The sequence below is a fragment of the Pristiophorus japonicus genome, chromosome 12 (assembly GCF_044704955.1).
Source record: "Pristiophorus japonicus isolate sPriJap1 chromosome 12, sPriJap1.hap1, whole genome shotgun sequence".
NCBI classification, from domain to species: Eukaryota; Metazoa; Chordata; class Chondrichthyes; family Pristiophoridae; genus Pristiophorus; species Pristiophorus japonicus.
Window position 1 is genome coordinate 6,556,071 of NC_091988.1, and position 23,820 is coordinate 6,579,890.

Below are 23,820 nucleotides of genomic sequence, written 5' to 3' on the forward strand. Positions count from 1 at the left end.
TAGCAGCTATTAGGATTTTCTAATCCTAATCTCTGTTAGGGTATCCAGTTAAGAATAGTTGAAGAGCCTGCTGCGTGTCCGTGTGATTCATGTGCTAATTGTGTAGGTGCTTCGGGAAATGCGGTTGAGAAGCACTGTACTTCCTGATTAGTGCCAGTGAACAGACACACAGCGCACAGTGTATAGCAGTTAAGTGTCTGGTCCCAGCTGAGAAAATGGTTCCATTATCTCCCAGCTGCATAGACAACCCATAAGGGCCTGTTATGCCTGGTTGATCAGTATAGTGGAGGCAGTGACTTGCTGTGTGGCTGAACCTCTATTTGTTGCAGAAAGTGGAAGGGAAACTGATGCTCTTTCCCATTTAGTTCGGTGAGTACATAGAAATATTTTTGTGGGAGTGCAGCTTTGCAATATGTGCTATTCTGTTTTGATCCTTAAAAGATGCAGCTGGTGTTTGTGATGGAATTGGTTAAGTATGTGGTATCTGTGTTTTATGAAAGGATTATTGTGTTTGTGTTAACTCTGCAGAAGCTGTAAATACAAGCCTCGGTTATTGTCAATGCTCTCTGTTTGCTGCAACTGTGAAATAATACTTCATGTACTATTGCTGTCTTAGAGGCATTTGATTTGCTAAGGATTTCAATTTCCTAAGACTTTAATGAGAGATTCTTTTGTTGAGAGATATTGTAGATTTGAAGACAAAAGGATGAAGAGAAAATATTCTTTCTGGCATTCATAGTTGTTACAGACAGGAATAGATCCAGGCAAGTGAGTGAAGGTATTTAGAACTGCTCTTTGTTTCAGGAGTTGCCTGTGTGGTGTTAAGCATCTTGCAACATCCTAAAATCAAGACACCTCTAGTGGGATCATCTTTGAAAGGACAGGGATCTCCTCAAATTGCAAATGAATATTCAGAGCATTTGCTTCCTAGAATGCTGTAATTAAAGTGGCTCGGTAATGGATCGAAGAGATGAAACATTTATGCAGTCTGAAATCTGAGAGATCTTATGTATAAAATATTAGCAAAAGGTATGTATTTATCGCTCATTAATAGTTATTTTGCTGCCATCCCATTTTATCAGTAATTGCAAGGATTATTTACCTTAAAAGAAGCATTTCAGTATACAATTACAGAAGTTGTATTCTTTCATTTGCAATCCCAGCGAAAGCTTCATTGTTAATGTGAGTGCTGATTTAAAGCAGAACTGGTTACCTTTCTATCAAGATGCTAACTTAACTCAAGAACAAGCACTATATGGCTGCTTAGAAATATCATTTTTTTTTAACTCTGAAGATAGACTTGAATTGTCTTATTTAAATTCAAACACTTAAAATGAGACCAGTGGGCTTTCAGCAACTGCAACAAGGATGTAAATCTATTGTTATTAAACATACAAAACTCCAAAAGAGATCTGGGTATCCTGTTTTAATTGGCAGAAAATATTTTCAAGCTTATAAGAATGATGATAGCTGTGCTAAATTATAAAGTAGATTAAAAATCCGGTTTTTAATTGAAACGTTTGTGAAGTAATTTACTGCTCATTTCTGGCCTTGTGGTGTTGGTCACTTGCTGCTTTGGACCCATCTAATTGTCCCAACAATTTACTGCGCTAGCAATATATTGCTGTGCTCAAACCCTGGTATCATAAATCTGAGATTGCTCAATTAAATTGATTGATGGATATATGTGTGTATGACTGGTTGTCTGGCTTTTCATCCCTTCTGTCGAAGTATAATGTCTATATGTGTGCATTTATTTATTTAAGTATTTTCTATTGAAGTGTCAACTTTAGAACACTTTGTTACTTCTAGTCTATGATAAACTAGATAGCGCCAAAGTTTTATTTTAAAAAGACGGCTTTGTAACGGTTTTAACAGCACGTGCTGGCAGTCACAAAGCAAATAGGACAAAAAACTGGAAGTCATAAAGGCGTGGTGTTGACATTATAATTTAAGACATCATAACGAGCTTTTATGGTGAGCACGTTGATGAATTCAGTGATGTGATTACATTGGCGCACATTTTGCGGAGAAGCAATGGTGAGGCTAACGGCGCTCACCGGTATTGAGGAGTAAATTTGCCAGCAGCTCCTGGCATTCGCACATGTGCAGTTAAACGCAGAAATCAGGAAGTTGGTGACCGAGTTGCGCTGTTGCTCCATGAGCTTCGTTACACCTGTACCTCGCTGAAAGACTCAGCATTCAAACACATGAAGGGTGTGAAGTTGCGGTGCTTCCCCACTGGATACCGACTAAACACACCAACTGGGGATGGCGTAAGTACATTTTTAACGGCATGAGAAGTCTTAATTATGACCAAATAACCTCTTTGGCAATGAAAAATAACTTTGTGGAGTCTCCGGTTTCCTTCAGGTTTAATTATTGTTGGAGATTTAAAAAAAATTAAGAATGAATAACTAAAGTTACATTTTTTAATTAACTTTCTTTGTCTCATTTTTATCAAACTCTCTTAATCCCATCTTTCGTTCCCTTTATTTTGCTTCATATAAATGCTCGCTCTCTCCCCTCCCCCCGCCCGGCGATCATGCCCATGGCGATTGGGCCCCCATGATCGTGCCCCCCCCCCCCCCAAACGCCCCTTTGGCCTCCAACCTCTGACTCCCCACAACCCTTCTATCCTTTCCCAATCCCCTGCTCCCCCCCACCATCCCGGGGTTCCGATTGCTCCCTCCCTGCTCGCCGCTCCCTGTCTGTGGCCTGGTGACAAAGGCCTACTCTGACTGGCTGCAGCCGGCAAACACAGACAAAAAATGTTAATCAGGTCTTGCTGTTAAATTCGGCAGGACCTGATGCGAAACTGCCACATCCTCCCCACAGCTTCCCAGTAAATATCGAGGCTTGCGTGTCTCAGTGAGGATTCATCAATCTGATTGGTTGAAGGGACATGCAGTTGCGTTTCCTGTTCACACAGATCCTAGATCCCCTGCAGAGGGCGCTGTGTTGAAATGGATCTCTAATTATAGCACATTGCTGTGCAAAAGCCCACATAAAGTCTCTGGGCAGCTGCACATGCAATGAACAATGTGCGCCGTTCCTTCATAATAAGGTGGATGAATTAACTGCGCAGATAGCTGTTAACGGATATGATGTAATTGAGATTACGGAGACATGGCTCCAGGGTAACCAAGGCTGGGAACTCAACATCCAGGGGTATTCAATATTCAGGAAGGATAGACAGAAAGGAAAAGGAGGTCGGGTAGCATTACTGGTTAAATAGGAGATTAACGTAATAGTAAGGAAGGACATTAGCGTGGATGATGTGGAATCTGTATGGGTAGAGCTGCGGAACACCAAAAGGCAGAAAACGCTCGTGGGAGTTGTGTACAGACCACCAAACACTAGGAGTGAGGTTGGGGATGGCATCAAACAGGAAATTAGGGATGCGTGCAATAAAGGTACAGCAGTTATCATGGGTGACTTTAATCGACATATAGATTGGGCTAACCAAACTGGTAGCAATACGGTGGAGGAGGATTTCCTGGAGTGTTTCAGGGATGGTTTGCTAGACCAATATGTCGAGGAACCATCAAGAGAACTGGCCATCCAAGACTGGTTGTTGTGTAATGAGAGAGGACTAATTAGCAATCATGTTGTGCGAGGCCCCTTGGGGAAGAGTGACCATAATATGGTAGAATTCTTCATTCAGGTGGAAAGTGACACAGTTAATTCAGAGACTAGGGTCCTGAACTTAAAGAAAGGTAACTTCGATGGTATGAGACGTGAATTGGCTAGGATACACTGGCGAATGATACTCAAAGGGTTGACGGTGGATAGACAATGGTAGACATTTAAAAGATCACATGGATGAACTTCAACAATTGTATATCCCTGTCTGGCGTAAAATTAAACCGGGGGACCGTGGCTCAACCGTGGCTAACAAGAGAAATTATGGATAGTGTTAAATCCAAGGAAGAGGTATATAAATTGGCCAGAAAAAGCAGCAAACCTGAGGACTGGGAGAAATTTAGAACTCAGCAGAGGACAAAGGGTTTAATTAGGAGGGGGAAAATAGAGAATGAGAGTAAGCTTGCAGGAAACATAAAAACTGACTGCAAAAGCTTCTATAGATATGTGAAGAGAAAAAGATTAGTGAAGACAAATGTAGGTCCCTTGCAGTCATAATCAGGTGAATTTATGATGGGGAACAAAGAAATGGCAGACCAATTGAACAAATACTTTGGTTCTGTCTTCACTAAGGAATACACAAGTAACCTTCCGGAAATACTAGGGGACCGAGGGTCTAGCGAGAAGGAGGAACTGAAGGAAATCTTTATTAGTCAGGAAATTATGTTGGGGAAATGGGATTGAAGGCCGATAAATCCCCAGGGCCTGATGGACTGCATCCCAGAGTACTTAAGGAAGTGGCCCGAGAAATAGTGGATGCAATAGTGGTCATTTTCCAACATTCTATAGAGTCTGGATCAGTTCCTATGGATTGGAGGGTAGCTAATGTAACTCCACTTTTTAAAAAAGGAAGGAGAGAGAAAACCAGTCAGCCTGACATCGGCAGTGGGGAGAATGTTGGAATCAATTATTAAAGATGTAATAGCAGTGCATTTGGAAAGCAGTGACAGGATCTGTCCAAGTCAGCATGAATTTATGAAAGGGGAATCATGCTTTACAAATCTTCTAGAATTTTTTGAGGATGTAACTAGTAGAGTAGACAAGGGAGAACCAGTGGATGTGGTGCATTTGGACTTTCAAAAGGCTTTTGACATGGTCCCACACAAGAGATTAGTGTGCAACATTAAAGCACATGGTATTGGGGGTAATGTATTGATCTGGATAGAGAACTGGTTGGCAGACAAGAAGCAAAGAGTGGTAATAAATTGGTCCTTTTCAGAATGGCAGGCAGTGACTAGTGGGGTGCCGCAGGGCTCAGTGCTGGGACCCCAGCTACTTACAATATACATTAATGATTTAGATGAAGGAATTGAATGTAATATCTCCAAGTTTGCAGATGACACTAAACTGAGTGGCAGTGTGAGCTGTGAGGAGGATGCTAACAAGCTGCAGGGTGACTTGGACAGGTTAGGTGAATGGGCAAATGCATGGCAGATGCAGTATAATGTAGATAAATGTGAGGTTATCCACTTTGGTGGCAAAAAAAGGAAGGCAGAATATTATCTGAATGGTGACAGATTAATAAAAGGGGAGGTGCAACAAGACCTGGGTGTCATGGTACATCAGTCATTGAAAGTTGACAGGTACAGCAGGCGGTGAAGAAGGCAAATGACATGTTGGCCTTCATAGCGAGAAGATTTGAGTATAGGAGCAGGGACGTCTTACTGCAGTTGTACAGGGCCTTGGTGAGGCCACATCTTGAATATTATGCACAGTTTTGGTCTCCTAATCTGAGGAAGGACATTCTTGCTATTGAGGGAGTGCAGCGAAGGTTCACCAGACTGATTCCCGGGATGGCAGGACTGACATATAAGGAAAGACTGGATCAACTAGGCTTATATTCACTGCAATTTAGAAGAATGAGAGGGGCTCTCATAGAAACATATAAAATTCTGATGGGACTGAAGAGAAGAATGTTCCCGATGTTGGGGAAGTCCAGAAACAGGGGTCACAATCTAAGGATAAGGGATAAGCCATTTAGGACCGAGATGAGGAGAAACTCCTTCACCCAGAGAGTGGTGAACCTGTGGAATTCTCTACCACAAAAGGTTGTTGAGGCCAATTCACTAAATATATTCAAAAGGGAGTTAGATGTGACCCTTACGGCTAAAGTGATCAAGGGGTATGGAGAGAAAGCAGGAATGGAGTACTGAAGTTGCATGATCAGCCATGATCATATTGAATGGTGGTGCAGGCTCGAAGGGCCGAATAGCCTACTCCTGCACCTATTTTCTATGTTTCTATGTTTCACTGCTGACCGCAAATTCTGGCCCATTGTGTCACCTGAATTTGGTGCTACAGTTAATTTTGCATTTAGCATTAAAAACAATGAAAATATGATACATTTATTTCTTTTGTTGCTAGATTTGTCTATCATTTTCTTTCTCTTTACAGCTTAATGACGTAATACTCCTTAGTTGCTCTCCAGCACTCTGCAGGTCACTGATCTGGGGGCACCGACAGCGAATGCCAGCAGGCTATTCCACCATGGGAGGGGATCTCCGCACCTTATTCTATCCTCACCAAGTGTCCACACGTGAATTCGGGGCCAGGCGCCCAGGGGCAGCACGGGCCCAGCCCACACTGCGATACGTGTGCGCACTAGGTCCGTGCAGCAGAGCAGGTCTCCAGTCATCTTGGTTAATCCTTGCCACTGGACCAAGACCTAGCTCTGTCAAGTCCGTGTGGTGGCTGATGTGCAACGACCACCACACGTTAAAAAAATCCACGCACAGGCATCTTCCATCCTTCAGGATGTAGTTCAGGACCTGGAATATTAGGTCCTTCATTGAAACATCTGTGAATCATCCATTTTTGGCGTGGAAGCAAGTCATCCTCGATGCGAGGAACTGATGATGACACATGTATTTCTAGTAGAAGTCATTGGATACCGATTGGAAGTGGGAACCCTGCATGATATTTCCCTGAAAGTGCTGAGGCCAATTTCAATGCTTCTACCAATCCCTGCCTGACGTAACTGGTTCAGCACAGTTTAGGAATTGAACCTACAACCACTTGGCCAGCTACTCAGCAGGGAACACCAACGTAAGATTGAAGGCCGCTTTGTACAAGCACAAGCTGTCAGCCGTAACTCAGTGATAGCTCGCTTACCTCTGAGTCAGAAGGTTGTGGGTTAAGCACGTAATCTAAGCTGACACTCCCAGTACAGTTCTGAGGAAGTGCTGCATGATCAAATGTGTCATCTTTCGGATGAGGCGTTAAACTGTGGCCCCGTCTGCCCTCTCTGGTGGACTTACAGATTCCACGGCACTATTCGAAAAAGGTCAGAGGAGTTCTCCCCGGCGGACTAGCCAAGATTTATCCCTAAACCAACATCACCAAAAAAAACAGATTATCTGGTCATTAACTTATTGTTATTTGTGTGCCTTGCTGTACGCAAAATAGTTGCCACGTTTTCTGTATTAGTATACTTCAAAAGTACTTCATCACCTGTAAAGCACTTTGAGACATCCTGAGGTTTTGCAACGTGTTAAATAAGTGCAAGTTCTTTCTCTCATATAATATTGTCTCTTATGCAAACTGGACCTGCTGTTGAAATCTCGGAACATGTTGTTGTAGGAAATAAGCTAAGCTAGCTCCATAATGTAATTACATCATTTCTTTTCATTGTATCTTGGCCATTCCTTTGTCCATGATCATCATCATCATGGACAGTCCCTCGGAATCGAGGAAGACTTGCTTCCACTCTTAAAATGAGTCCTTAGGTGGCTGAACAGTCCAATATGAGAACCACAGTCCCTGTCACAGGTGGGACAGATAGTCGTTCAGGGAAAGGGTGAGTGGGACTGGTTTGCCGCACGCTCTTTCCGCTGTCTGCGCTTGATTTCTGCATTTTTTTTTTATTCGTTGCCAATCTTTCCAATTCTTTGTCAAATCACAAACGCCCGAGGTCACCTTGCACACATCAAGGATCACTCTGCGCCACTGCTCTTAGCCAAAAGGCCTAGAGCCACTGCACCGTTCCTGGAAGTACTGCAATACCAGGTTCGTGGATGGGTCAGGCCCCCCACACACCTCCGTGGAGGTGGATGGGTCAAACCACCCCACCTACCTTGATTTCTGCATGCTCTCGGCGATGAGACTCCAAGTGCTCAGCACCCTCCCGGATGTACTTCCTCCACTTCGGGCGGTCTTTGGCCAGGGACTCCCAGGTGTCAGTGGGGATGTTGCACTTTATCAGGGAGGCTTTGAGGGTGTCCTTGTAACGTTTCCTCTGCCCATCTTTGGCTCGTTTGCCGTGAAGGAGTTCCAAGTAGAGCGCTTGCTTTGGGAGTCTCATGTCTGGCATGCGGACAATGTGGTCTGCCCAGCGGAGCTGGTCAAGTGTGGTCAGTGCTTCAATGCTGGGGATGTTGGCCAGAAAGAGAAATACTGGAAGGTTTATACCTGCAGTCATAGACTGTGTCTATCCGCTGCGGAATTCTAAAACTGCCTGGCTTAAGTGAACCATTCCTTTGAGGAATTTGTAACCCCCCCCCCCGCCCACAAAATCACAGATCGAATGATTACCATTTGTGCCATTGACTGGATTTCTTGAAGAATTCTGATTCCTCTCCCTCAAGCTGTTGGTTCCTTTACAACGGTATGTAAGAAGTAGATGGGTAATTCTAGCATTTCCAACTTCTCGTACTGTTACAAGATGACTTCCTCTTAAAAACTAGGGAATCAACCATTTCCTCACAATAATTAGCAGACAGTGAGATGAAGCTGAGAATGTGATCATCAAACTAAACAACTGCTCTCGGAACGCAAAACAAATTAATTGGGGAATAAACAACAAATCTAGACTAAAAAATAGATAACTTTGCAAATTGCCCCTAGGCAGTCCCAATTGTGCCGGCAGTGTTCTGGGAAAAGTAAATGAATATGCTGCAATCATTTCAGTTGATTTGTTTAAAAATTGGAGCTTTACAACAGCCTAATTAATTTGTTTGCATGGAATAGCAACTTAATTATCTAAATGCCAGTTCATGCACTCGAACAATTTAATACACAAATAAAATGTAACCAAATTACTAATTTTGAATCAATCTTATCAAATGGGTTGGCAAAATTTGTGTAAGTAAAACATTGGGTCCTCTCTTCATCTTCAATGTGAGACAGTTGTCCACATTCCAATGACTTACACCTGATAGTGATGCCATTCTCCTTCTGGGGCTGATATGCCCAAGTGTGCACAGGAATTCCAATAGATAAGATACATTGAGTAAATAGAGGCAGGTTTGACACATTGACCGGTTTATTTCATTGAATAATAATGATTGAAAAATCTGGAGAATCTTAGCGCCGATCTTGCAAACTTTTGTTAAAGCAGAATGAATAGCTGAGTCGATAGGGTGACTAAATTTGCATTGCAAAGGTCTTTGGTTCCTGTCCCAGTGATGGTGACCTTCTAACTTTTCAACCTGTATGTGTGATTGGTTTCATCAGCTCTCAATCGGCTCCTTTGGTGGGGCCATTCACTATGAGAAAGGCCACCAATCTGGACATCTCAGCCTTTGGAAAACTCACTTTCTCAGTTGATAGACAGAGTGAAGATACCATGTAAATCCAGAGCCGGATCAGTAGCTTGTACTGTATGTGTGTCTCCAAAATAACAGAAGACATCTCGATGAGGGTTTGAGAAAGGGGAAGCAGTGAAGTAAGGAAGCAAAAAGAAAATGAATAAATCTAGTGGAATTATTTTAAGTGATTTAAAACTCTAAACAATCTGTTGTCATTCTCTGTGTGAGAAAGAGTCAGAATATCATTTGTTTGGAGTAAAGTTGAGACCTGTAAGCTGTGGGCATTTTTTTTTAAAGTCAATTTATTGTTTCATTATACAGAGCATTTTTTATTGTTGCTTGACTCAAATAAAAGGTAAATGATCAGGAATATGTGAAGTAGCATTCGCCATTTGATGGCCTGTGGTGTAAGTGTTATAATATATTTTGTTCGCAGCAAAAGGCAAGCTGGGGATCTGTGTGAAATTGGTCGATCGTGAATGTTCCTCAAACAAAAGAGACAGTCCACAGAGCATGTTACAGTAGACCAAAGTATTGTGATTGAACATCATACTGTAGATGCTGGGGCTAAACCACGATACCCAATGTTATACACAGTGTATAGACTGCGGAGCCTGTATCAAGGCAGAGAACTTTGTTTTCTTTTACTGCCTTGTTTATATTGAAGAACCATTACTGCAGCTGTTGGTCTGGAATGCGCTCTGTTAAAATGCAAACACAGTTGTTAGAAAGCTATGATTGCAACTTTAGTGCTCGAGCTGAGGAACTTTCACACAGATCAGCAACATGAAACAGCGTCTCTGGCCTGCTCGCAACCAGAATAATAACTGAGCCTATGGTTGCTCAGCACCATTGGTGGCAGTCATTTAGTGAGATTTATTGCTCATATGTACTTTTTTTATGTACATATCTGCAATTTTCATGATTTTTTTTACAGTACTCTTTGGTAAAGGGAACTGAACATTGTAGTCTTATGAAAGCGATGCTAATTATGGATGGCCCCTTACAACTGGTTAATTATTAAGGATGCTTAATGGACCTGTAGACCATTAAGTTGAATCAGATACTTCTTGCACGATACAGATGTTAAGTGCTTCATTCTCGATGAAAAACGGACTCTGCATTTGCAGCACATTAACATATAAGCGTTCCAATATATATACATATAATATATAAGAACATAAGAACATAAGAATTAGGAACAGGAGTAGGCCATCTAGCCCCCAGAGCCTGCTCCGCCATTCAACAAGATCATGGCTGATATGGCTGTGGACTCAGCTCCACTTACCCGCCCGCTCCCCGTAACCCTTAATTCCCTTATTGGTTAAAAATCTATCTACCTTTGACTTGGAAACATTCAATGAGCCAGCCTCAACTGCTTCCTTGCGCAGAGAATTCCACAGATTCACAACCCTCTGGGAGAAGAAATTCTTTCTCAACTCGGTTTTAAATTGGCTCCTCCGTATTTTGAGGCTGTGCCCCCTAGTTCTAGTCTCCCCTACCAGTGGAAACAACCTCTCTGCCTCTATCTTGTCTATCCCTTTCATGATTTTAAATGTTTCTATAAGATCACCCCTCATCCTTCTGAACTCCAACGAGTAAAGACCCAGTCTACTCAATCTATCATCATAAGGTAACCCCCTCATCGCCGGAATCAGCCTAGTGAATCGTCTCTGTACCCCTTCCAAAGCTAGTATATCCTTCCTTAAGTAAGGTGACCAAAACTGCTCGCAGTACTCCAGGTGCGGCCTTACCAATACCTTATACAGTTGCAGCAAGAACTCCCTGCTTTTGTACTCCATCCCTCTCGCAATGAAGGCCAACATTCCATTCGCCTTCCTGATTACCTGCTGCACCTGTAAACTAACCTTTTGGGATTCATGCACAAGGACCCCCAGGTCCCTCTGCACCACAGCATGTTGTAATTTCTCCCCATTCAAATAATATTCCCTTTTACTGTTTTTTTTCCCAAGGTGGATGACCTCACACTTTCCGACATTGTATTCCATCTGCCAAACCTTAACCTATCCAAATCTCCTTGCAGCCTCTCTGAGTCCTCTACACAACCCGCTTTCCCACTAATCTTAGTGTCATCTGCAAATGTTGTTGCACTACACTCTGTCCCCTCTTCTAGGTCATCTATGTATATTGTAAACAGTTATGGTCCCAGCACTGATCCCTGTGGCACACCACTAACCACTGATTTCCAACCGGAAAAGGACCCATTTATCCCGGCTCTCTGCTTTCTGTTCGCCAACCAATTCTCTATCCATGCTAATTCATTTCCTCTGACTCCGTGAACCTTTATCTTCTGCAGTAACCTTTTGTGTGGCACCTTATCGAATGCCTTTTGGAAATCTAAATGCACCACATCCATCGGTACACCTCTATCCACCATGCTCGTTATATCCTCAAAGAATTCCAATAAGTTAGTTAAACATGTTTTCCCTTTCATGAATCCATGCTGCGTCTGCTTGATTGCACTATTCCTATCTAGATGTCCCGCTATTTCTTCCTTAATGATAGTTTCAAGCATTTTCCCCACGACAGATGTTAAACTAACCAGCCTATAGTTACCTGCCTTTTGCCTGCCCCCTTTTTTAAACAGAGGCGTTACATTAGCTGCTTTCCAATCCAGAGAATTCTGGTAGATTATAACGAATGCATCTGCTATAACCTCCGCCATCTCTTTTAATACTCTGGGATGCATTTCATCAGGACCAGGGGACTTGTCTACCTTCAGTCCCATTAGCCTGTCCAGCACTACCCCACTAGTGATTGTGATTGTCTCAAGGTCCTCCCTTCCCACATTCCTGTGGCCTGCAAATTTTGGCATGGTTTTTATGTCTTCCACTGTGAAGATGGAAGCAAAATAATTGTTTAAGGTCTCAGCCATTTCCACATTTCCCATTATTAAATCCCCCTTTTCATCTTCTAAGGGACCAACATTTACTTTAGTCACTCTTTTCCGTTTTATATATCTGTAAAAGCTTTTACTATCTGTTTTTATGTTTTGCACAAGTTTACCTTCGTAATCTATCTTCTCTTTATTGCTTTTTTAGTCATTCTTTGCTGTTGCTTAAAATTTTCCCAATCCTCTAGTTTCCCACTAACCTTGGCCACCTTATATGCATTGGTCTTTGATTTGATACTTTCCTTTATTTCCTTGGTTATCCACGGCTGGTTATCCCTTCTCTTGCCGCCCTTCTTTTTCACTGGAATATATTTTTGTTGCGCACTATGAAAGAGCTCCTTAAAAGTCCTCCACTGTTACTTAATTGTGCCACCGTTTAGTCCTTGTTTCCAGTCTACTTTAGCCAACTCTGCCCTCATCCCACTCTAGTCCCCTTTGTTTAAGCATAGTACGCTCGTTTCTGACACAACTTCCTCATCCTCAATCTGTATTACAAATTCAACCAGATTGTGATCACTCATTCCAAGAGGATCTTTTACGAGGAGATCGTTTATTTTTCCTATCTCATTACACAGGACCAAATCTAAGATAGCTTTCTCCCTTGTAGGTTCTGTTACATACTGTTCTAAGAAACAATCCCGTATGCATTCTATGAATTCCTCCTCCAGGCTACCCCGTGCGATTTGATTTGACCAATCGATATGGAGGTTAAAATCCCCCATGACTACTGCCGTTCCTTTTTCACATGCCTCCATTATTCCCTTGATTATTGCCCGCCCCACCGTGAAGTTATTGTTTGGGGGCCTATAAACTATGCTGACCAGTGACTTTTTCCCCTTACTATCTCTAATCTCCACCCACAATGATTCAACATTTTGTTCATTGGAGCCAATATCATCCCTCACAACTGCCCTGATCTCATCTTTTATTAACAGAGCTACCCCACCTCCTTTCCCTTCTTGCCTATCTTTCTGAATCGTCAGATACCCCTGTATGTTTAATTCCCAGTCTTGGCCACCCTGCAACCATGTTTCTGTAATGGCCACCAAATCATACCCATTTGTAATGATTTGTGCTGTCAACTCATTTACTTTATTTCGAATGCTGCGTGCATTTAGGTAGAGTGTTTTAATCCTAGTTTTTAAACCATGATTTTTAGTTTTGACCTCTCCTGCAGCCCTTTTACATTCAGTGGCCCTTTTTGTTTCTTGCCTTTGGTTTCTCTGCCCTCCACTTTTACTCATCTCTTTTCTGTCTTTTGTTTTTGTCTCCTTTTTGTTTCCCTCTGTCTCCCTGTATTGGTTCCCATCCCCCTGCCATATTAGTTTAACTCCTCCCCAACAGCACTAGCAAACACTCCCCCTAGGACATTGGTTCCGGTCCTGCCCAAGTGCAGACCGTCCGGTTTGTACTGGTCCCACCTCCCCCAGAACCTGTTCCAATGCCCCACGAATTTGAATCCCTCCCTGCTGCACCACTGCTCAAGCCACATATTCATCTGTGCTATCCTGCGATTCCTACTCTGACTAGCACGTGGCACTGGTAGCAATCCCGAGATTACTACTTTTGAGGTCCTACTTTTTAATTTAGCTCCTAGCTCCTTAAATTCGTCTCGTAGGACCTCATCCCTTTTTTTACCTATGTCGTTGGTACCAATGTGCACCACGACAACTGGCTGTTCTCCCTCCCTTTTTAGAATGTCCTGCACCCGCTCCGAGACATCCTTGACCCTTGCACCAGGGAGGCAACATACCATCCTGGAGTCTCGGTTGTGGCCGCAGAAACACCTATCTATTCCCCTTATGATTGAATCCCCTATCACTATCGCTCTCCCACTCTTTTTCATGCCCTCCTGTATAACAGAGCCAGCCTTGGTGCCATGAACTTGGCTGCTGCTGCTCTCCCCTGATGAGTCATCTCCCTCAACAGCACTCAAAGCAGTGTCTCTGTTTTGCAGGGGGATGACCAGATGGGACCCCTGCACTACCTTCTTTGTACTACTCTTCCTGCTGGTCTTCCATTCCCTAGCTGGCTGTGGATCCTTCTCATGTGGTAAGACCAACTCACTACACGTGCCACTTATGTCATTCTCAGCATCGTGGATGCTCCAGAGTGAATCCACCCTCAGCTCCAATTCCGTAACGCGGTCCGTCAGGAGATGGAGGCGGACACACTTCCCGCACACGTAGTCGTCAGGGACACTGGAGTCGTCCCTGAGTTCCCACATGGTACAGGAGGAGCATAACACGTGACCAAGCTCTCCTGCCATGCCTTAACCCTTAGATACCCTTAAATTGGTAACAACAATGTTACAGTTTACTTACTGATATAAAAAATGAAAAGAAAAGCTACTCACCAATCACCAGCCAATCACTTACCCCCTTGGCTGTGACGTCACCTTTTGATTCCTTTCTACTTCTTTTTTGCCTTCTCTCCCCGCTGTAGCTGCACAAGTCCCGCCTTTATAGGCCGCTCCGACGCTGCTCCCGCCTCTCACCAACTGCCGCAGTATGTGTTGCAGTAACACGTGAACTTAATGCTGAACAGGAACAGTAAAAACTCAGTAAGAGAAACCAAGTGGAATATATTTTATTTAACAAATGTCAGTGTTTCGACATCCAAATGCACAGTGTGAGATGGTAAGCTTATTGGCTTTCCTCTAATGGTTTAACCTTAAGGCAGCAACAGCAGAAGCTACTTGTAACACCCCCTCTCTCTGTATTGGATTAAAAATTCTTAAATCTTTTAAAGAATATATATTGAGGTCTGAATTTGGCTTTTTCATAAATACTGCTCCCTTGCCACGGAATCAATTTCCCCTTGCCACCACCAAACTCCAGCTACTTTCTTGGGCTGAAGCAGTCCGTTTGCAACATCCATATCCTCTTTGACCTAAGCTGAGTTTTAAATTCCACGTGTTATCCATCACCAAGACCACTTTGTTGTCCCTCCGCAGCCCTTCTGCCATCATCATCATAGGCAGACCGGCGGAATTGAGGAAGATTAGCTTCCACTCTTAGAATGAGTCCTTAGGTGACTGAACAGTCCAATACGAGAACCACAGTCCCTGTCACAGATGGGACAGATAGCCGTTGAGGGAAAGGGTGGGTGGGACAGGTTTGCCGCACGCTCTTTCCGCTGACTGCGCTTGATTTCTGCATGCTCTCGGCGATGAGACTCAAGGTGCTCAGCGCCCTCCCGGATGCACTTCCTCCACTTAGGGCGGTCTTTGGCCAGGGACTCCCAGGTGTCAATGAGGATGTTGCACTTTATCAGGGAGGCTTTGAGGGTGTCCTTGTAATGTTTCCTCTTCCCACCTTTGGTTCGTTTGCCATGAAGGAGTTCCGAGTAGAGCGCTTGCTTTGTGAGTCTCGTGTCGGGCATGCAGACAATGTGGCCCGCCCAGCCGAGCTGATCAAGTGTGGTCAGTGCTTCAATGCTGGGGATGTTGGCCTGGACGAGGACGCTAACATTGGTGCGTCTGTCCTACCAGGGGATTTGTAGGATCTTGCGGAGGCATCGTTGCTGGTATTTCTCCACCTTATTTTAATTTTTTTTAAATCATTTTGTTCCCTCCCACTGCCTCAAGTTTTTCTCCCCAACGCAGCACCACCAGCATACTTCCCTCTTCCCTCTGCTTTTCATTGTTGCCATTTTCTCTCCATCATTTCCTCCCTTCCCTTCAGCCCTTTCTGCCACTGTAAGCCTCGAGTACTTTGTCTTCTCCAGACTCAACTATTCCAAAGTTTTCCTTGCTGGCTTCTCATTCCTGCACGCTGCATAACTTCCCCTTGTTCAGAACGATGTTTTAGGTGCCCTGCTCACCAATTACCACCATCCTCTCTGACCAACCTTGCCTCTCATCTCCCTGAATTTAACATTCTTATCATGTCTAAAAATCACTGTGTGGCTTTGGCTCATCATATCCTCACAGCTCCATCAGCCCAATATCCCCTTCCAATGCTCCTTCTGTGCAACTCTCCCCACTCCCTTTGCCCCATCATTGGTGCCATTTTTGGGAGCTATCTCCCTAAATTTCTGCACCTTATTTTAATTTTTTTTTTAATCATTTTGTTCTCTCCCAATGCCTAAAGTTTTTCTCCCTGACGCAGTACCACCAGAGTTCTGCCCTCTTCCCTTGGCTTTGCATTGCTGTCATTCTCTCTCCATCATTTCCTCCGTTCCCTTCGCTAAGTCTCCATTGAGGGGAGAGGATGATCTGCATAATTCTTGTCGGCCGACAGATGGACTGAACCCTGTCAACATTTGATGTTTGTATCTATAGTACATACTATTTTTAAATCAGCTCTATTTTTAGTAGATTTGTGCTCCATTTTAGTCGTCATTTGACTGATTTAAAGTGTTTAACGACTTCATTTTCAGCACAAAGTATTCATACAACAATTTGATTTTAAAATAAGATGGAAGGAAGTTGAACCTATTTCAAATGTTTTGCACCTTTCTCGCTCCTCTCCTGGAAGTGTCAACTGCTCCTGGAGCACAGTTGCGTAGTTGCCCTCCAATACTTGGCAGGTCTCCACATCTTTTGTGTTCAGGAGGAGTCTTACATGCTTAATCCTGGCTCTCCTCCCCTCCCCTTCCAGCTCAGGATACAAATCCCCCACTTCCAGCTTCAGGATTGTGATCTTTCACCCTCCTCTTTCACTAATATCTACATAATCCATTTTGCCTGGGGACCATTCTGTGCTATGTGCACGTTTCAGAATTTATTTTGCTTTGGCTGGAAAGTGAGCTATCACTATGGAAGTATAGTTATCGTAATACTAATAGTATAGAATTTCTATTAAGACTATAAATACTATAATTTTAGTGGAGAGCTTTCATCATCATCATAGGTGGTCCTCGAGTCAAGGATGACTTGCTTCCACGTCAGAAAGTTCACAGGTGTTTCAATGAAGGACCCGAACTACATCCTGAAGGGTGGAAGATGCCTGTGCGTGGATTATTTTAACGTGGGGTGGCCGTTGCACACCAGCCACCACACGGGCTTGACAGAGCTAGGTCTTGGTCCAGTGGCAAGGGTTATCCAAGACGACTGGAGGCCAGCTCTGCTGCACAGACCTAGTGCGCACACATATCGCAGTGTGGGCTGGCCCTTGCTGCCCCTGGGCCCTCGCCTCTTCTGGGCCCCGGGCCCTCGCCTCCCCTGGGCTCCGATCACATCCCTCTACAATCTTTCGTCGCTCCTTTTATGGCCCCGATCTACCGCCTTTACTCACTGAGCCATCAACAGCCCCAGCTTTAAGATATTCAGTACTCAGGCTCCCCAATGAGGTTAGTATACCACCCACCCACATCCCCTCCAGTCTGTCAAAATGTTAAATGTTTAACTTTAGACATAGTTAAAACTCTTGATACTGCAGAGCAACCAGTCCCCAGGAAAGGAAGGAGGCAGTGTCATTAGCTACCCAGTCAGCACCAAGATGGTCCTTTCAATCTGATCTGCTGAACACCCCAGAATACACAGTTTCCGTATTTGTTCAGCCAGGGTTTGAAATCTATATTCATTCCAATTAAAATAAAGGTAAGAACTTGCATTGACATGGTGTCTTTCATGATCACAGGACTTCTCACCGCATTTTACAAACAATGAAGTACTTTTTGAATTGTAGTCACTGTTATTATGTAGGAAACATGGCGGGCAATTTGCATACAGCAATGTCCCACGAACAGCAATGAGTTGATGAGCAGGTAATCTGCGTTAGTGATGTTGATTGAGGGATAAATATTGACCAGAATAACAAGGAGTGTGACAATCGAGAAACTGCAGATTTACCAGCAGGCTCTCACTGCCCTGCCCCCCACTCGAGCCGTAGCTTTCACTTGAACCTAAAGTACGCTATACCTATCGAGGGAACTCGGACTTGAAATGAAGTTGAAGACCAAAATGATTGATCTTCAACTTGATTGCATTGAATTTATTTTAATATGAAAAAGGAAACTTTGTGTTTTAAATGTTATATTACTTATTTATTGTGCAATGTCTGAAATGGTAGGGCAGTTGCATCATACTTGTGTATGTCTGTGTATATCTGGGAGTACTTAAAAACAACAACAGCAGGGAAAGGGTTAATTTCAAGAAGGCAAGTCATCGTCTGTACCATCTGACTAAGGAGTGCAACTGTGTGTAAACCGTGTTGAATTTAAACATGGTGACTCTTCAGTCACAATAAGTCCTAGCCACAGTGTCAGCTGTGGCTCAGTGGGTAGCACTCTCTCCTCTGAGTCAGAAGATTGTGGGTTCAAGCCCCAAAAATCTAGTTCACAACATTTCGGCTGACACTCCAGTGCAGTGCTGAGGGAGTGCTGCACTGTTGGCGGTGCCATCTTTCGGACAAGATGTTAAAGCAACAGTGATTATCTGCACAAATATTTTTGTGTCCTTCTGCGCATGCGCACGGTGGGCTCCGCCCCTTTCTGCGCATGCGCACAGTGGGCTCCGCCCCTTTCTGCACATGCGCACGGTGGACTCTGCCTCTTTCTGCGCATGCGCACAGTGGGCTCCGCCCCTTTCTGCACATGCGCACGGTGGACTCCGCCCCTTTCTGCACATGCGCACGGTGGACTCCGCCCCTTTCTGCACATGCGCACGGTGGATTCCGCCCCTTTCTGCACATGCGCACGGTGGACTCCGCCCCTTTCTGCGCATGCGCACGGTGGACTCTGCCCCTTTCTGCGCGTACACGCTCGATCCGGTCGAGCATCTGCAGTACGATATATGAGGGAGCTCGAAGTGGGGCCGAAAGGGACCATGTTGCCGAGCTGCTGCTCAAGGCTGAGTCTGCCGGGGCTTTCCAGTTAACGATCGAAAATCAATGACCATACTGAAGGAGACTCCTGGACCTTTGCCTAGAATATCGCTGTGATTATCTGCACGGACATTTTCGCAGCCTTCTTAAGACAGAGAGAGGAGATCGGAGTTGGGAGAGAAAGAGAGAGAGTTGGAGGAGAGAGAGTGGAAGAAAGAGAGAGATAGAGATAGAGAGAGAGAGAGGGTGGAGGAGAGAAGAGAGAGAGAGTGGGGGAGAGAAAGAGAAAGAGGGTGGAGGAGAGAGGGAGAGAGCGGCAGAGAGAGACTGGGAGGAGGCAGAGAGAGAGAGAGAGGGGCGGGGGGAGGGGGTCAGGAATGTGATGGGGGGGCATGGGGTAAAGAGCACAGTGGGATTGGGGGAGAACATAATCAAGGTCGAAAGGAGGGCGGGTGCTAAGAATGAGAACGTAATTCCGATGGTCAGACGGATCACGTTCTTCAAACCCCAGCCCCTTTACATCCACACCCCGTACTCCCTCCTCTCCCCTGCACCGGGTTGATTTCTCGGAAAGCTCGGTGCATGTGTGGCAAGTGACATCATTGGAGTGGACAAAATCTGGACATCCTGGCACTGTCACTATTCACTCTATACCCAATAAACCCGTGAACAATCCCTGACCCACCACAATGCCCCAGCTATGGCGGGAGTGTAAGGTCAAGAACTTGTTCGGGGGAGAAGCTCGGGGAAACGGGGAAACTGGGTTGGGGGGGGTAAACTTTGGCAGGGGGAGAACATCCGGATCCCGGGGGGGTGGGGAGGTTGTGGGAAGACGGTCAGGAACTCGGGCAGGGGGAAACGGAAGGGGATGGAGGTCAGGAACTTGGGCCGGAGTGGAGGGAAGATCAGGCACTTGGACATGGGGAGAATGTCAGAAATTTTGGGCTGGGGGTGTGTGTGAGAGAAGGTCTTAACCCCTGAGAGTAAGCCCTGTCTGTTCCATTACAACAGTGACTGAATAGAAACATAGAAACATAGAAAATAGGTGTAGGAGTAGGCCATTCGGCCCTTCTAGCCTGCACCGCCATTCAATGAGTTCATGGCAAAACATGCAACTTCAGTACCCCATTCCTGCTTTCTCACCATACCCCTTGATTCCCCTAGTAGTAAGGACTTCATCTAACTCCTTTTTGAATATATTTAGTGAATTGGCCTCAACAACTTTCTGTGGTAGAGAATTCCACAGGTTCACCACTCTCTGGGTGAAGAAATTCCTCCTCATCTCGGTCCTAAATGGCTTCCACCTTATCCTTAGACTGTGTCCCCTGGTTCTGGACTTCCCCAACATTGGGAACATTCTTCCTGCATCTAACCTGTCTAAACCCGTCAGAATTTTAAACGTTTCTATGAGGTCCCCTCTCATTCTTCTGAACTCCAGTGAATACAAGCCCAGTTGATCCAGTCTTTCTTGATAGGTCAGTCCTGCCATCCCGGGAATCAGTCTGGTGAACCTTCGCTGCACTCCCTCAATAGCAAGAATGTCCTTCCTCAGGTTAGGAGACCAAAACTGTACACAATACTCCAGGTGTGGCCTCACCAAGGCCCTGTACAATTGTAGCAACACCTCCCTGCCCTTGTACTCAAATCCCCTCGCTATGAAGGCCAACATGCCATTTGCTTTCTTAACCGCCTGCTGTACCTGCATGCCAACCTTCAATGACTGATGTACCATGACACCCAGGTCTCTTTGCACCTCCCCTTTTCCTAATCTGTCACCATTCAGATAATAGTCTGTCTCTCTGTTTTTACCACCAAAGTGGATAACCTCACATTTATCCACATTATACTTCATCTGCCATGCATTTGCCCACTCACCTAACCTATCCAAGTTGCTCTGCAGCCTCATAGAATCCTCCTTGCAGCTCACACTGCCACCCAACTTAGTGTCATCCGCAAATTTGGAGATACTACATTTAATCCCCTCGTCTAAATCATTAATGTACATTGTAAACAGCTGGGGCCCCAGCACAGAACCTTGCGGTACCCCACTAGTCACTGCCTGCCATTCTGAAAAGTCCCCATTTACTCCTACTCTTTGCTTCCTGTCTGACAACCAGTTCTCAATCCATGTCAGCACACTACCCCCAATCCCATGTGCTTTAACTTTGCACATTAATCTCTTGTGTGGGACCTTGTCGAAAGCCTTCTGAAAGTCCAAATATACCACATCAACTGGTTCTCCCTTGTCCACTCTACTGGAAACATCCTCAAAAAATTCCAGAAGATTTGTCAAGCATGATTTCCCTTTCACAAATCCATGCTGACTTGGACCTATCATGTCACCTCTTTCCAAATGCGCTGCTATGGCATTCTTAATAATTGATTCCATCATTTTACCCACTACCGATGTCAGGCTGACTGGTCTATAATTCCCTGTTTTCTCTCTCCCTCCTTTTTTAAAAAGTGGGGTTACATTGGCTACCCTCCACTCGATAGGAACTGATCCAGAGTCAATGGAATGTTGGAAAATGACTGTCAATGCATCCACTATTTCCAAGGCCACCTCCTTAAGTACTCTGGGATGCAGTCCATCAGGCCCTGGGGATTTATCGGCCTTCAATCCCATCAATTTCCCCAACACAATTTCCCGACTAATAAGGATTTCCCTCAGTTCCTCCTCCTTACTCGACCCTCCGACCCCTTTTATATCCGGAAGGTTGTTTGTGTCCTCCTCAGTGAATACCGAACCAAAGTACTTGTTCAATTGGTCCGCCATTTCTTTGTTCCCCGTTAGGACTTCCCCTGATTCTGACTGCAGGGGACCTACGTTTGTCTTTACTAACCTTTTTCTCTTTACATATCTATAGAAACTTTTGCAATCCGTCTTAATGTTCCCTGCAAGCTTCTTCTCGTACTCCATTTTCCCTGCCCTAATCAAACCCTTTGTCCTCCTCTGCTGAGTTCTAAATTTCTCCCAGTCCCCGGGTTCGCTGCTATTTCTGGCCAATTTGTATGCCACTTCCTTGGTTTTAATGCTATCCCTGATCTCCCTTGATAGCCACGGTTGAGCCACCTTCCCTTTTTTATTTTTACGACAGACAGGAATGTACAATTGTTGTAGTTCATCCATGCGGTCTCTAAATGTCTGCCATTGCCCATCCACAGTCAACCCCTTCAGTATCATTCGCCAATCTATCCTAGCCAATTCACGCCTCATACCTTCAAAGTTATCCTTCTTTAAGTTCTGGACCATGGTCTCTGAATTAACTGTTTCATTCTCCATCCTAATGCAGAATTCCACCATATTATGGTCACTCTTCCCCAAGGGGCCTCGCACAACGAGATTGCTAATTAATCCTCTCTCATTACACAACACCCAGTCTAAGATGGCCTCCCCCCTTGTTGGTTCCTCGACATATTGGTCTAAAAAACCATTACTTATGCACTCCAGGAAATCCTCCTCCACTGTATTGCTTCCAGTTTGGTTAACCCAATCTATGTGCATATTAAAGTCACCCATTATAACTGCTGCACCTTTATTGCACGCACCCCTAATTTCATGTTTGATGCCCTCCCCAACATCACTACTACTGTTTGGAGGTCTGTACACAACTCCCACTAACGTTTTTTGTCCTTTGGTATTCTGCAGCTCTACCCATATAGATTCCACATCATCCAAGCTAATGTCTTTCCGAACTATTGCCTCAATTTGCTCCTTAACCAGCAATGCTACCCCACCTCCTTTTCCTTTTATTCTATCTTTCCTGAATGTTGAATACCCCTGGATGTTGAGTTCCCAGCCCTGATCATCCTGGAGCCACGTCTCCGTAATCCCAATCACATCATATTTGTTAACATCTATTTGCACAGTTAATGTGAGTGTTGTTGGCAATTTATTGTCCATCCCGAGTCGTGCTGATGTTTGAGACAGCTGAGTGGTTTGCCAGAGAGACACTTATAGTTCAGACTGGGTAAGGATGAAAGTTTCCTTCCCTTAATGATTTTGTGAAAGTCTGATAGCTTTATGGTCATTTTTTTTAATGATGCCAGCATTTGATTTCAGATTTCTTTTCGCTGAATTCACATTCTCGAAGTGCATGGTGGAATTTGAATTGGTGTTCCCTCGATTATTAGTCCCGATCCCTGGATTACTCATCCAGTAGCTTAAGCACTACGCTGCCATATCCTACTTATTATATACTGTATTCATTTTGTTCAGGGCATTATATTTTGTACCTGTAAATATGTAGGAAGCATGGAAGTAATAAATCAGATTCGCTGTGACTTGTGTTTCGCTGAGGTATGCCCTCTTTATCATCATCTGTTTATTCGACCATGGTAATGTGGTCAACTCACTGAAATCAATTTGGCAGTGAATGGAAATGCCCGTAAATTGCGCTCAGTGGCGAAGCAAATGTGTTCGCTGCTGGCCTTGAATTAAGCTTCCCGCAAAGATCTCGTGATCTCTGTGCTGAGAAGTTCAGCTTTTCAATCAATGCAAGTTAATGGGGAATCCTTAATGTGAGCTGCTGTGATGTCAACAAGCTGTGTGAGCAGCGAATCAAAATGCAGAATACTCACAGACAGCGAACCAGGAAGTGTGTAATCTCCTTTGATTCTAACCTTTTAAAAATGTTAGAGAGAGCAAAAGAAAGATAGGGGCTCTCACATGGGAAAAAGGCAAACCTGAAATAAAGATGAACAAACTTATTAAGCAAATTAATTTTTTTTAATGTGTCGTAAAAATTGTAATTTTTATTAAAAATCGATAAATTTGACACCGACCACAAAATTAAAATGAGGTTTTCAGGTCCATAACATTTGTTTAGCAGTCAATAGAAGCATGAGAGGGGATCTCACAGAAACATGTAAGATTCTGACGGGACTGGACAGGTTAGATGCAGGAAGAATGTTCCCGATTGTTGGGGAAGTCCAGAACCAGGGGTCACAGTCTAAGGATAAGGGG

The 23,820-nt window shown here is 44.3% G+C and overlaps 1 protein-coding gene across 3 annotated transcripts in view; it reads left to right on the forward strand.

Annotated features, from left to right (window-relative positions):
* The first annotated feature begins 317 nt into the window (after positions 1–317).
* LOC139277132 (contactin-4-like) overlaps positions 318–23,820 on the forward strand; it is a 1,961,053-nt gene continuing 1,937,550 nt past the window's right edge. For all 3 annotated transcript variants that reach the window (XM_070895154.1, XM_070895156.1, XM_070895155.1), the window contains exon 1: positions 318–369. The gene's annotated coding sequence lies outside the window, so the exon portion shown is untranslated. The remainder of the gene's footprint in view (positions 370–23,820) is intronic.